At 37.8% G+C, this 14289-nt stretch overlaps 1 protein-coding gene across 8 annotated transcripts in view; it reads right to left on the bottom strand.

Annotated features, from left to right (window-relative positions):
- Positions 1-14289, bottom strand: part of CTIF (cap binding complex dependent translation initiation factor) — a 486242-nt gene that overhangs the window by 379668 nt on the left and 92285 nt on the right. Inside the window, exon 5 of one of the 8 annotated variants that reach the window (XM_074279342.1) lies at positions 13136-13289. The exons of the other annotated variants lie outside the window; for them this stretch is intronic. The gene's annotated coding sequence lies outside the window, so the exon portion shown is untranslated. The remainder of the gene's footprint in view (positions 1-13135; positions 13290-14289) is intronic. 8 annotated transcript variants of the gene reach the window in all.

Here is a 14289-nt window from a genome sequence, read left to right as displayed (position 1 = left end):
TCAATTCCAAGCAGAAGACCTCAAACATAGGAGTTTCATAAATTACTAATAAATTATATTGGATGTTATTGGGTCTCACAACTTACCCTCTAGGCTGGAATAAGGCTTTCATCTCCTCTGTCTTTATTCCTTACTTGAGAATTCTCCACCCCTTATTTTACCCTCTCATAATCTAGATCCTGAGGAAAGTCATACTTTTAAGGTTTTGCTGATTAATTCAATAATCATCAATGTGCTACCATAGCTACTTTTCCATTCCTAAAAGGGTCTATTTCAGGTCACTCCTACAAGAAAATTTTTTTCCAGATAACTTATTTCTAACTCAAGTTAAATTCAACATATACTACTACTCACTGCAAAAATCAACCTTACTAGAGTTTCCATGAAAGTGCCTTGTAAATCTTAAAATACTACAGAAACAGAAGTTATTATTATTGCTACCCAAAATACCACCAAAAGCACTCCCACCTCATGCCCATCAAAGAGGATAATACTGTTCTTTCAAACATTTGTTAAGCAAAAGACTTGGCAGTTAAATTTATCTTGACAACATTCATTGGGGTTTTTTGGAGGGGGAGGTTCAAAATGTTTGCTACTTCTTATATCTGATCATCTCTGTACTCTCATAGACAATTACTCTATCTAGAATATGATCACCTAATTGGGTTACTACAAAATATCTTGCAATTCAAACCAACGAATATTTATTAAGGGTCCATCAAGATAAGATAGAGTGAATCTGGATTGGCATCTGTCAACATCTTGCAGTGATATTCAGTAGCACATGAATAAATTGTGGTATATGAATGTTATGGAATATTATTGTTCTGTAAGAAACGACCAACAGGATGATTTCAGAAAGGCCTAGAGAGACTTACATGAACTAATGCTGAGTGAAATGAGCAGAACCAGGAGATCATTCTATATTTTAATAACAACACTATATGATGATCAATTCTGATGGACGTGGCCCTCTCCAACAATGAGATGAACCAAATCAGTTCCAATAGAACAGTAATGAACTGAACCAGCTACACCCAGGGAAAGAACTCTGGGAGATGACTATGAACCACTACATAGAATTCCCAATACCTCTATTTTTGTCCGCCTGAATTTTTGATTTCCTTCACAGGTTAATTGTACACTATTTCAAAGTCCAATTCTTTCTGTACAGCAAAATAACTGTATGGACATGTATACATATATTGTATTTAATTTATACTTTAACATATTTATTATGTATTGATCAACCTGCCATCTGGGGAAAGGGGTGGGGATAAAAGGTTTTGCAATTTTCAATGCAGAAAAATTACCCATGCATATATCTTGCAAATAAAAAACCTATAATTTTTAAAAAGAAAAATGGTTAATAGGAAACATAAAAAAAAAGATACTCAGTAGCACTGAGTAGTAGCATGGAAGGTGGATGAGGGCAGGAGATCTGGGGAAGGAGGTGTTGACCCTGGTCTCAGGTGGGGAATAAATAGCAGGTATAAGGTGTGGTATAAGCCAGTATCTCCTAGTACCTTGCCACACAGGATGAACTAGCTTTTCCTAGGATCCTATCCCTTTACAGGCTAGACAAGCTTTTCCTGAAGACATACTGAAACTATGTTTTACCTGGCTTATAGGACTGAGATTCCAGTCCCTGACATAGCTTTCTAGTGCTCTAAGTATAAATACCAACTCATGAAGGACTCCTCCCTCAGGCTTCTGACCAGCATACCAGCTTTGTCAATATAGGACCAGAAGGCTGAATTCAATCCTTGCTCTATAATCCTTGATGAGTATCCTTTCCATGCTATGCCTAAGTAAACCTCCTTTGGTTAACTGTTATATATATCTTCTGGTCTACAGAGTCTCATTTCAGGCCAGTTGTGAATTTGAAGCACCAGACTAGGATTCTAGGGTAGGAATGTTTTATAATTGAACTGACTAACTTATAAGGTCAGGGATGTGACCAGAGGAAGGTGAGGTCAGAGTACATCCCACACAAAAGGTTCTCTAAATCCTTTTCCTATTCAGGAAGTTTTTCTAGCTTAGTAGAGACAAAAGGTGATGTTTTCCCTTTATTTTGACCTTTCCTGAAAATACAATTCACAAGTGTCACACTCTCAATCTCTACCACACAATAAACACCTGGGCCCATTTTGAAACTAACCCTATATTTTTTTAGTACCTATAAAGTGATCCACATTACTTTCTCCTTTTTTTTTGGAATATTTTTATTTTTCATATTTATTTATTCCATTCAATATTCCCAAATTTTATTAACATTTTTTATGTTCATTGTTTCAGAATTTAAGTTCCATATTTTTTCCCTCCCTTTCACCTCTCCCCCTTGAGAAGGCAAGCAATATGTAGATTATACATGTGAAGTCATGCAAAGCATATGTCAATATGAATCATATTGTAAAAGATAACTAGATATTCTTTTAGACTGTGTGTTTACTCCTGAAGAATAAGAACCATATATCATCGAGGAAAAAAAAACTTATTAACATTAATAATAATAATAGCACTTATATACTGCTTTAAAGTTTGCAAAACACTTTTGCAAAGATTATATATATATATATATATATATATATATATATATATATATATATATATATATATATATATATATATATATATATATATATATATATATATATATATATATAATATTTATTTATTTATTCTCACAAGTCCAGGCGGGTTATTATTGATATTCTCATTTTTGAGATGAGAAAATAGAAACAGAGGTGAAATGACCAGTCTAGGATCACACAACTAGTCCAAGGCTGGATTTGAATTCAGGTCTTCCTTATTCTCAGTCCAGCCCTCTATCCACTATGTCATTTAAATGTGCAAAAACAAAAGAGGCTGGTCACTGATGAATTCCCCATCCTCAGAGGTCTTCAAAGAATTTGTTAGGTGTGTTAATGGAGGAGATTCCAGCTTAGGTATAGGTTGGATCAGAGCTTGTTTGGGTTTACAAAGAGCTGTTTAAGCACTGATCATCACAACAAGTGTTAGGTAAATAGTGCTTTTGGGACAGCTAAATGGCTCAATGGATAGAGTACTTACTCCCTAAAGTCGGGAGGACCTGAGTTCAAGTCCGACCTCCAACACTTAACACTTCTTGTTGTGTGAACTTAGGCAAGTCACTTAATCTCAATTGCCACAACAAAAATAAACAAAAAAAAATATTGCTTGTGTTTTGTTTGGGGGGTTTGTGTTGTTGTTTTATGGAGGGCCTAGATCTGATATTTCATTAGGGTAGAGAATTCTTGGTCTGGAAACTTCCTCCACAGATGCCGACTGGAACTCATCTGTAATTCACAATTTAGAAAGTTATTTGGGGAGCAATTTCAGAAAAGCCTGTAAAGACTTAGATGAACTGATGCTGAGTAAAGTGAGCAGAACGAAGAGAACATCCTACACAGTATCAACAAGATTATGTGATGATCAACTCTGATGAACTTGGCTCTTCTCAGCAATACAGTGATCCAAGATAATTCCAACTGACTTGGACTGGAAAATGCTATCCGTATCCAGAGAGAACTGTGGAGGCTGAATGCAGACTGAAGCATACTATTTTCACTTTTTAAATTTTTTTTTTCTTTCTCACGGTTTTTCCCTTTTCTTATAATTTTTTCTTTCACAACATGATTAATATGGAAAGATGTTTTAAATAATTGTACGTGTATAACCAAATCAGATTGCTTGCTGTTGCGAGGAAGAAAAAATTTGGAACTCAGGATCTTACAAAAATAAATGCTGAAAACTATATGTATAACTAGGGAAAAAAAAACAACATTGCCTAGCGGTACTGAGAAAGGTCAGCCAACTAGGTAGTAGGCTAGTGATTTAGAGAATTAGGATTCTAGGCCTTCTAACTCCAAGACCAATGCCCTTGTCATCCAAATTGAGTATATATTGAGTTTGAATCAAATGCTGCCTGCACTGCAGTCAATCTCCTCATCCCTCACTCCTCTAGTACAAAGCCCCTGAGAAGCTGGGCTGGAAACAGTGAGTAACCAGAAAGCCTTCACTCAACTGCCCAGACTGAAGCATCTGAGTCACTTTCAGCTACTTCTAAACCAAGCCCTGTGGACTCTCCACCCCCATGACAGCTCGTCTTTATTCCCTTTCTTCTCCTATGAGAATGCAAGCTCTCTGAGGGAAGGAGATATCTTTTTTTATTTTTATATTTGCATCTGCAGAGCTCAGCACAGTACCTTAGCACTTAATAAATGCCTTAGCATTCATTCATGGTATAGTCAGGATGATGCAGAGGCTAAAAAAGTGAGGTCACTTAATCCAGCCCCCTCCTTTTACACAGTTAGTTCATCCAAACCTGATGTAGAACTTTGGCTTTTGTTCAAAGCCTATCAATCCCTGATAAGAGAATGCAATTTTTCTTGAAACATTCATTGAGTCTTGTAACTCCCCTATATTGGAATAGCATTGCCCCTCACCCAAATTCCCATGTCTACAACCTTGTATGGCCTCTGAGTCTTTTTTACTCCCTCAGTTCTCACATCAAATAAATCACCAAAGTCCAGCTATATCTATATCTTATGTCATGGAAATTCACTTTCTCCCTATGTGCACTATCATTACCCTGGGGCAGCAGTTCAGTGGATGGAGTGCTGGACTTGGAGTCAGAAAGACTCATCTTCCCGAGTTCAAATCCAACCTCGGACATTTACTAGTTGTGTGACTCCAGGAAAGTGTATCTCAGATTCCTCATCTGTAAAATGAGTAGAAGATGGATATGGCAAACCACTCTACTATCTTTGCCAAGAAAACCCCCAAATGGGGTCCTGAAAAGTCAAGATGACTGAAAAAAAACTGAACAACAAGGAAAATCAAGTATAAACTTTCTCTGTTATCTAAGTCCTTCACAACTTGGCTCCAACTTACTTTCCAGTCTTATTATCCATTACTCCCTTTCTCAAACTTTCTGGTCTTCTTGATCTTTGTCACACAGAACACTAGCTACATCCCACATGTCCACTCCCCATGCACTTACTCCTTTCTCACCTCAGCCACACCGTACTCTTGTTTCCTTTAAAGATCAACTTAAATACCATCTTCTACATGGAACTTTCCTGATTTCCCTCACTTCCCTCTTAAAAATTGTCCTGTATTTATATTGTATATACTTATATAGTTACATCCCCACCATAAAATATAAGTTCTTTGAAAGTAGGCATTATTTATTTCCTTTTTGTCACTGTATTCCCAGCCCTGTGGCTCACACAGAATAGCTCTTTAATAAATGCTTTGGTGATTTACTTACCTCTTTGAGTCTCAATTTCCTCATTTATCAAGTGAAGTTGGAGCTCTCTAGGATTATAGGATTCTCCTTTTTTTCTCTTCTCCTACCCTCCTAACATCCTGCCCTTCGAATGCACAGGCCTGGGCTTAGGGGTGGGCTGATGATCCTAAAAGGCCTGAGCTTCCAGCACAGATGGCCTTAAATTTGTGTGTGCAGACAGCTGCACAATGTGCCTCGCTTCCAAATGGCTCTGGGCCAAAATACCACCCCTTTCGGAGTCAGTGCTCAACACCCGGGTAGCAACGGGGCTGGGATGCTCAGCTAAATATGGAAATGTTGACACAGGAATTCTCCCCCACCTGAGGTCCGTGAATTTCCAAGCCTATTAGGCTGATACAGGGTTCTCTCCCAATCTAGCCAAAATGCTGACGTAGAAAAGCCATATATATTTAAAGGCCAAAAGATAAAGAAGTGGAGAAAGGGAGAGAGAGTAACAATGAACTTACCAAAAAAAAAATCATGAAATAACATATGTTACTTGTCCCAAAGCGAAATAGCAGTGAGTCTGCCAAAGGAGAAAAGCATCATGGAAAGTGTTTAAACACCGATTCCCGGCCTCCATCTCCATTATTCTGACACCCAAAACATTTCAATTTTGAAAGAGGAGAAAATGAATTTTTAAAAATGTCTTTGTTATTTCTTTTTTTCTAGAAAAATGTCCCATTAATAGAAAAATACTTTTTAATATTCTGATTTTATGATAGTGAAAGCTTTAAAATACAAATTTTCAGGATGGAACAGATCCAACAGTAGAGTATTAACCAATTGTGACATAATACCCAGTTAGGCAATTCAGTTAAAAATGAATTGACTGGGAACCTAGGGAAATACAAGTTCAAATCTCACCTCAGATACTTAATAGCTGGCAAATCAAATCACTTAATAACAGCTGGTCTTTATATGGTGCTCTAAAGTTCCTAAAGTGATTTATATACACTTATTCACTGGCGTTCATAAATCTGTGAAGGAAACTTATCTCCATTTTTAAATAATAGAAATGAGGCTGAGAAAGATTACATTTTTGTTTTTGACTAAGGAAACTTTCCATAGTCCCTCAATTTCAAGGGCTTCCCCTCTTTTAATTATTTCCTTTTTATACTATATATAGCTTGTGTGGTGTATATGTTTGCATGCTGTCTCCCCTACTTAGACTGTAAGCTCTTTGAGGTCCAGGATTGTTCTTTTTGTTTTTTTGTATCCTCAGTGCTTAGCATGAGTGCTTAATAAATGTTTATTGACTGGTCTAATTTCACAGCTAATAACTGTCTGAAGTAGTAATCAATTAACCAGCATTTTAAAAATACCTACTATGGGTCAGACTTGGGAAAGAAAAAGACCTAAATGAAATGGTCTCTGCCCTCATGAAGCTTACTTTTTACGAGGGGAGGTAACAAGTGCATAAATGATGATGTTCACTTGTTGCAGTAGTGCCTGACTCTTTGAGACCCCATTTGGGCTTTTCCTAGCAGAGACACTGGAATGATTTGCTATTTCCTTCTCCAGCTCATTTAACTGATGAGAAAATTGAGGTAAATGGGGTTAAGTGACTTGTCCAGGATCACACAGCTAATAAATGTCTGAAGTCTGATTGAACTCAGGTCTTCTTGAGCTAGCTTTCTCCCAACTATACCAAACTATCTCCTTGGCTTTTTCAGCTCTAAATTCTAACCCTTGTCTAAATAAACAGGCTTTTGTGATCTCTTACCTCCACCTCTCCAAGCCTGGAACCTCAGGATCAGTGACACCAGTGGAACATGGTTTCTAACAAGGGAGTGTCTCAGCTGATACCTAAACCGTACCATCCCCTTTGTTTCTACAGGCAGCTATTTGCCATGAGATGTGCTTATCTGACAACTTCTAGAGAACCCCAGTTAAAAGGAAAGCAGGGGGGAGGGGGAATAGAGTGTTTATCGACCCACTTTGGGCATCTAATTATTCAGCTTGGGAAAAATCACATTTGGGCTGTGACCTGTGTGACTTGATCTATGTCTGTTTCATAATTTTTTTTAAAGTGTTAAATTCAGGACCATCCAAAAAACCTCATCTCTTAAAAAATGCCCATACATCATCCCTTCTGTTAAAAGAGCTTTCCCTTTTACCTAATGAAACTGCAAAAGATCATCAAGAGAAAGAAAAAACAAACTGAACACTGAGTATGATAATGACTATGATGTTCAGTCATTTTTGACTCTTCATGACCCCATTTGGGGTTTTCTTGGCAAAAACACTAGAGTGATTTTGCCATTTCCTTTTCCTGCTCATTTTACAGATGAGGAAACTGAGGCAAACAGGGTTAAGTGACTTGCTAGTTAAATTGCCTAATTAAATTCCCCATTTAAACTTCTCCCCTCTCCCTTCATTAAACAATGAAATAAGACATTAAAAACACTTTCTGGAAGGCCCTTGGGTTGGGAAGCTCTAAAAGAACAAGTACGAGATCACATTCACAAGAAATGAAATTAATTCCAGTTTGAATTGGGAATTATCTCCAAATAAGTTGTCAGATCATCAACTTGTTAAATCAAAAGTAAAGTTTGGTACTAAAGCAGAGGAGAAAATAAAAATCACAAGAAAGTTAGGTATATAGTTAAGGCAGTCCCCCTCTCATTTCTTTGAACAATTAGATTGTGAAGGACAAAATGAAGAAATGGATACAAGTATAGATGGCTAGTATATAATTTTTAGGTTCCTCTTTTTTATAATAAACTCATATCTAAACAATACCTATGTGATCATGTTTATGCTCAGCCAGTGAAACACTTTTTAGCTTAGTTGATTTTTTGCCTTTCTTCATAGCTCTAGCTTTTATCACAGTGCCCGGCACATAGTAGGTGCTTAAATAAATGATTACCGATTTGATTGTTAGCTTTGACAGCAGTATGCTAATATATGAATAGGATAGGTAACCATGATAAAATTCTTATCAAGGACAGAACATGTTAATTTCATTTTTTCCTATTACCTCTAGATCAACCAGAAACTCCTCTATTTGAGATTTAAAGTCACTCTACTTAGCTAGTCTTTTACTATACAATTACTTCTCTTCCCTTCACTTCTCTGGTTTAGTCAAACTGGCCTTTCGGTATACCTCACATAATAACATTCCATCTTCGGTTACTATGCCAAACTCATTTGAAACATGATAAACTAAAGCAAATAAGATTAAGGGACCTGCCCAGGATCACACAGCTAGTATCTGAGGACAATTTTGAATTCAGGTCTTTCTGAGTCCAGTTCTGGCTTTCAAATACTAAAAAAGTTTATCTTTAGAGCCTCTGAGGGTAGAGAGCATTTTTATTTTCTTTCTTTCCTTCCTCCTTCTCTTCCTTCCTTCCACTCTCCTTCCCTTATTTCTTTCTCTTTCCTTTTGTATTCCAAATTCTATTTGCCTCAGTTTATCATCTTTCATATGAGTTGGATAAGGAAATGGCAAACCACTCCAGTGTCTCTTCAAAGAAAACCCTAAATGGAGTCATAAAGAGACTGCAATGACTAAACAGTAACATTGAAAAACAATTATATGCTGACTGAGATATAATGTAATGTCAATGAAACATGTAATCACAAGAAGTTATGGGTCAGGGGTTAGGGATTAGTTAAGACTTATAGTTTCATTGATATAAGCACCCCCAAGATGAGAAAAATCCCCCTATCAAAAACAGGCTCACATTTTCTAATATATGAAATCCGAGAGCTGTCAAGAATACTGAAGAGTTTAGAGTTCCAAAGGTCCGGTGTTTTCACCTTTTAATCAGTATTTAATGACTCCCTCTTCCTGACTCCTTCAGGTATTCAGAGAATCTAGCTCTCTCTTCATTGACCTCTAATCAAAACCTACTTTTAGGATCTTGTTTCTTAGATCCCCAGCATAAATGTCACCAAATTTCCTCTTCCATAGGATTTTCAAGCTAAGCCTTTTATTGTGAAATTAAAGGATTTACTTAGTAGTAAAAGGAAAGGAAGTATCAGAAAACAGGTAGGGAAGTAATTTTAGAGGGAGAAGGAAAAGGAGAAGGAAGAAGGGATTTCCAATGTCAGAACCCAAGCAATGTGCTAAGCACTAGACAAACACATGGAAAAGTGAAATAGTCCAGGCTCTCAAGAAGCTTACTTACATTGTAATATGGAGAAACAACTACATAGGGGAGTGGTTGCAAGAGACAGTTGTTTTGAAATAACTGAGATGTGTGTAGAGCCAGAGTGGAATTCGTCGCTACACTCTTTTCTCACTGTGGTGACAGCAGTGATTTATTTCATTACCAGAACTGAGAAGTAAGGGGGGAGGGGAAGAGAGACAGAGACAGAAAAAGAGACAGAAACAGAGAGGATATAGAGAGGGACAGAGAGAGACAGACAAAGAGATACAGAAAAAGGCAGAGAGATAGAAAGAGAGAGACAGAGAGAGAGAAAGAGACAGAAAGAGAGAGACAGGGACAGACACACAGAAAGAGACAGAGATAGAGAGAAAATGAGAAAGACAGAGAAAGAGAGAAAGAGTCAGAGACAGAGAGAGAAGTATGTATATGTGGGTGCATAGAAGTATATATGTAAATGCCTATATATGCATATACACACATATGTGTCATGTATGGTAGGGGAGATGGGAAAAAGATGGCTGGATCAGAATATGGTTCTGACAGACTAGATATAATGAACTCAACACTCAAGACAGCACCAGGACTTCCTAGGTTAGGAGTTCTGGAGCTGGCCAGAATGGAATGTTCGACATGCCTGGGGCTAGCTGAACACAGTGAGTCATGTGATGCACATGGCTTTAAAAAAGTCTGACTTCATAAGTACAAGACAGGGGAGAGGTACGACTTGAGAAGAGGGCAGAGATTTTTTTAAAAATAAATTTCAAGTTCAACAAGTATCAATAGTGTGAGATAATAGCCAAATAATGTTATATAGCTTCAGGCTGCATTAAGAGAATAGATAAGGTCTAAAGTAAAGGAAGTAATAGTTCCACTTACAGTCTTCCCTAATCACACCAGACATATCTGCAGGACATCATTCAATTTTAGGATGGATATTTGCAAGCTGAAGTATTTCAAGAGAAGGGAAATGAGGATGGTAGATTTATTGTAGAAAGTCCTCCAAACCATTCTCCAAAAGGATTGGCTGAAAGATTTGGTAATATTTAGTCTGGGAAGAGAAAACTCAGGGGTAAATGATGGTATTTTTCAAATAGTTTAGGAAAACTATGTGGAAAAGAAAATAGACTTGTTCTATTGGGCTCTGGGAGGCAAAACCCAAGAAAATGGGTAGATATAAGCTTACAGTATGACAAAATTCTCAATAATTTGAATTATTTCTAACTGCAAAAGGGAGGAAATGTGTTTCCTTTTATTGAAAATTTTCAGGGCCCAAATGGGTGGCTAGTTATTAGAGTTTTTTTTTATTATCAAATATGTTTATAAGAATTGCTCATGCTTAACCTATATCAGATTATTTGCTGTCTGGGGAAGGAGGGAGGAGAAAGGGAGGAAGAAACATTTGAAACACAAGGTTTTGCAAAGATGAATGTTGAAACTATTTTGAAAATGAAAAGCTATTATTAAAATTTTTTAATTAAAAAAACCAATTTAACTATGAATTGGCCTAGATGGTTCCTAGGGTTTCTCTTCACTTTCAAATTCTGTGATTCTCAGATTTCTATAAGATGAGCAGTACTAGATATAGCAAAGAAATCCAGAAACAATAGCAAAACTTCTATACCATTATGTTGCCTCATTTTTCTTCATGGACTCTTTAATCAAACATGTTAAAATGCAGCAAACACGTATAATCTGAGTTTTACTTCCTATCTCTTTGGATGTCACCCTACTGGGACTCAAAAGTCCTAAAATGCCCTAAAGATCTATAATATCTGGTACAAACAGGTAAGTCAAGGGTTTTAGCAATCCCCAAACTGGGAACCTGAGGCTAGAATAAATCAAATAGTATGCTTAGCCAGTCACAGCTGCTTTAGCTCCTGACATCACTCTGAAGATAAGTCAGAACAATCAAGATAAGTGTGTTATAAATCAGAAGCAATTAAGAAAAAAGGAATCAACTTCTGGTTTTTGCTATAATCCTAATACCAGGAGACCCCAGCCTGCAGAATAACTCTTGTCATTCTCATTGTGTGACCCATTTTGGTTATTTGTGACTTCAGAAACAGAAGTTTCTTTTTAGAGAACTTCCAACAAATGTATGGTAAAGGGCTGTGAAAACCGTAAAAAGGAGATGTTCAGTGTCTACCTGGGGCCAAGCCATAAACCAGAGCAAATTTTTGTCTGCACCACCAGTGAGATTGCCCTATGTGAAACAGTGATACCTGGAAACATTTTGGTCTGAACCCAGTAGCAAGAAAATCACCAGCCTGCACCTGCCAACCTTTCAAGTCACTTCTAGGAGAACATTCTTTCTTGGCTTACTTCATTCTGAAACAGGAAACAATGCTAGTCAAACTCCCTACCTGGAGCTCAAATTGCCCTTAGCAAAGTGTCCCGAATGTAGTGAAATGCAGCCACACTGGCTACTTTCTATTCAGGGAGAGTGGGGGTAGCCAACAGACAGCAGAAAGTATTCATCCAGAATGAAAGAGGAGTTCTCTCTAAAAAGCTTGGCATTAGGTCAAAGAGTGATGCTACAGTACTCCAGCACTGCAGGAATTCATCAGTCTAGATGCCTCACATAGTTACAACAATAACAATTATAACAGTAATTATAAATCCCTATTTCCCTGTGCTTTAAGGTTTACAAAACACTTTATTATTAAGACACTGTAAGGTATTATCTCCATTTAACAGATGAGGAAACTAAAGTCCATAAAGGGGAAATGCCTTGCTCATTATCACACAATTATTCAGTATTAAGAGTTAGGATTTTAATTTAAGCCTTTTGATTTTAAGTCCAATAGTGCTTTCTATGATATCACAATATCTCCCATACATAGTAAACTAAGACTTTTATGAAAGTGCTAATGTTTCCCCACCTAATGGTTCTCTTCCTGATTTCCATGTGTTAACTATAACCAGAATATTTTGAATAAAGACCTAAAATAATCTGCAGCAATAACAACAATTCTAACAACTAGCACTTATATTGCTCCTTAAGACTGGCAAAGTGCTTTATAAATATTATCTTATTTTATACTTAAAAAAAAAACCCTGAAAGGTAAGTGCTATTAAAACAAGACAGATATGGTTAAGTGACTTGTTAAGAGTTACTCAATAAGCTTAGAAGGCTGGATTTAAATTCAGATCATTTTGGCTGCGTGTCCAACATTCTATTCACGGTGCCCCTCAATGTATCTCACCAAAGTAAATAGTTAATAAACATGTATTAAACACTATTAAGGGTGCAGCAATGGATAAGGGTATTAGCTTTGGAGTCAGGAGGACCTGAAATCAAATTTAGTCTCAAACTTTAGGGTCCAATCTAGCTGTGGGTCAGCTGGAACCCCAAAACACAGTAAGAAGTTTATGTACCACAAGATGCTGGGTCACTTAGGGCAGAGATCATGGGGCAGAAACACAACAGCAAGAAACAAACCAAAAGAAAAGATGCCTCCAAAAGGGATAGCAGGGGGAAAAAAGGACAAAGCTTGAAGCATGTCCACAAAGGAACTCTCCAGTGAAGAGATGATGTCTTTAAGAAACTCCTGCCCCCCAAAGTGAAGAAGGAAGAGACCCCCCATTGCCCAAGGTGGTAAATCCTTTGTTTAGCCTTTTAGGTGAGTGTGGAGGAAACAGTTACTATGAAAAAGATGAACAAGAGAAGAAGCTCACCTACCCCCCATCACCCACCCAAACTCACCCTTGCTCAGCCCCACAGCACGAGGAACTGTCCAAAAAGGAAAATGAGGAAGACAGGCTCGCTGACTAGAAGCCGTCTGCTCTGCAGGAGGCAGTTTCTCAATAAGGAAGTACTGCTCAAACACTAGCAGCTCTCCGATCTTCACAAGCAAAACCTGGAGATCCACAGAAAAATAAAGCAGTCTGAGCAGGAACTGACATAGCTGGAGAGGAGGGAGCAGAAGGAAGAGACAGAGAAAAAGGAAGCGACAGTAAAGAAAAGCTTCATTTTTCAGATTCCCCAGATAGGAAAGGAATGAAATATTCCAGGGACACTGACAGTGATCTTAAATCTTCAATAAGGTAGGTATTGACAGCAGCCCCAAAGGAGGCTGTGTACTGAGTCCCCAGGCTGGAAGGGAGCAGGTCTGAGATAGGGTCAAGCATGCCTGGCCTCGGGCAGACTGAGAAGGCCTGATGCTGGATCCCAAGGGAAACCTAGCAAGAGGCAGTCCCACACCGAGACGCTGCAGAGAGGCACGTTTGCTCTATATGAAGAAGTCGAGTAAAAGACTGAGAGCAATCCCACAGAGTGCAACCTTCTTTTGTCTGTCTGTCTCTCCTTTTGTTTTGTCATTGTTCTTGCTGCTAGAACTTTTATTTTTTTAATAATTTTTTCTTCAATATGGAACAAAAATCTAGCTGTGTGGCCCTGCCTCAGTTTCCTCATTTGTAAAATGACTGAAGAAAGAAATGGCAAACTGTTCTAAGATCTTTGCCAGGAGAATCCTCCATAATGGGATCATGGAGAACTGGATACAACTGAGGTGATTTCAACAACAACAACTGACATCTGTTATGTACCAGGCACTGTGATAAACTCATGGGAAACAAAGATAAAGTGAAGGACAATCCTCAAGGAGCTTGCAATCTGATGGGGGAAGACAACTCACAAAAGGAAGCTGAAAAGGGGCAGGAACAAGGTACCCAGCACTGGGGGATGGTGGACAATGAGACAGCTGGCTAGGAAATGAGCAAATCTCTGGGCCTGTGTGAAAGTGATTGTGGAACATTTCAAGAAGAGATCACGAAAACATAAGGGGTTAAATAACAGAAGAAACAAATTCTGATTTGATGTAGTTTGGCCAAGAGTGGAGGAGGTGAGCTCTCCAGTAG

Source organism: Sminthopsis crassicaudata, chromosome 1 (genome assembly GCF_048593235.1).
Source record: "Sminthopsis crassicaudata isolate SCR6 chromosome 1, ASM4859323v1, whole genome shotgun sequence".
NCBI lineage: Eukaryota > Metazoa > Chordata > Mammalia > Dasyuromorphia > Dasyuridae > Sminthopsis > Sminthopsis crassicaudata.
The sequence above is the reverse complement of the archived record's forward strand: the minus strand, read 5'-3'. Positions and strand labels throughout refer to the sequence as shown.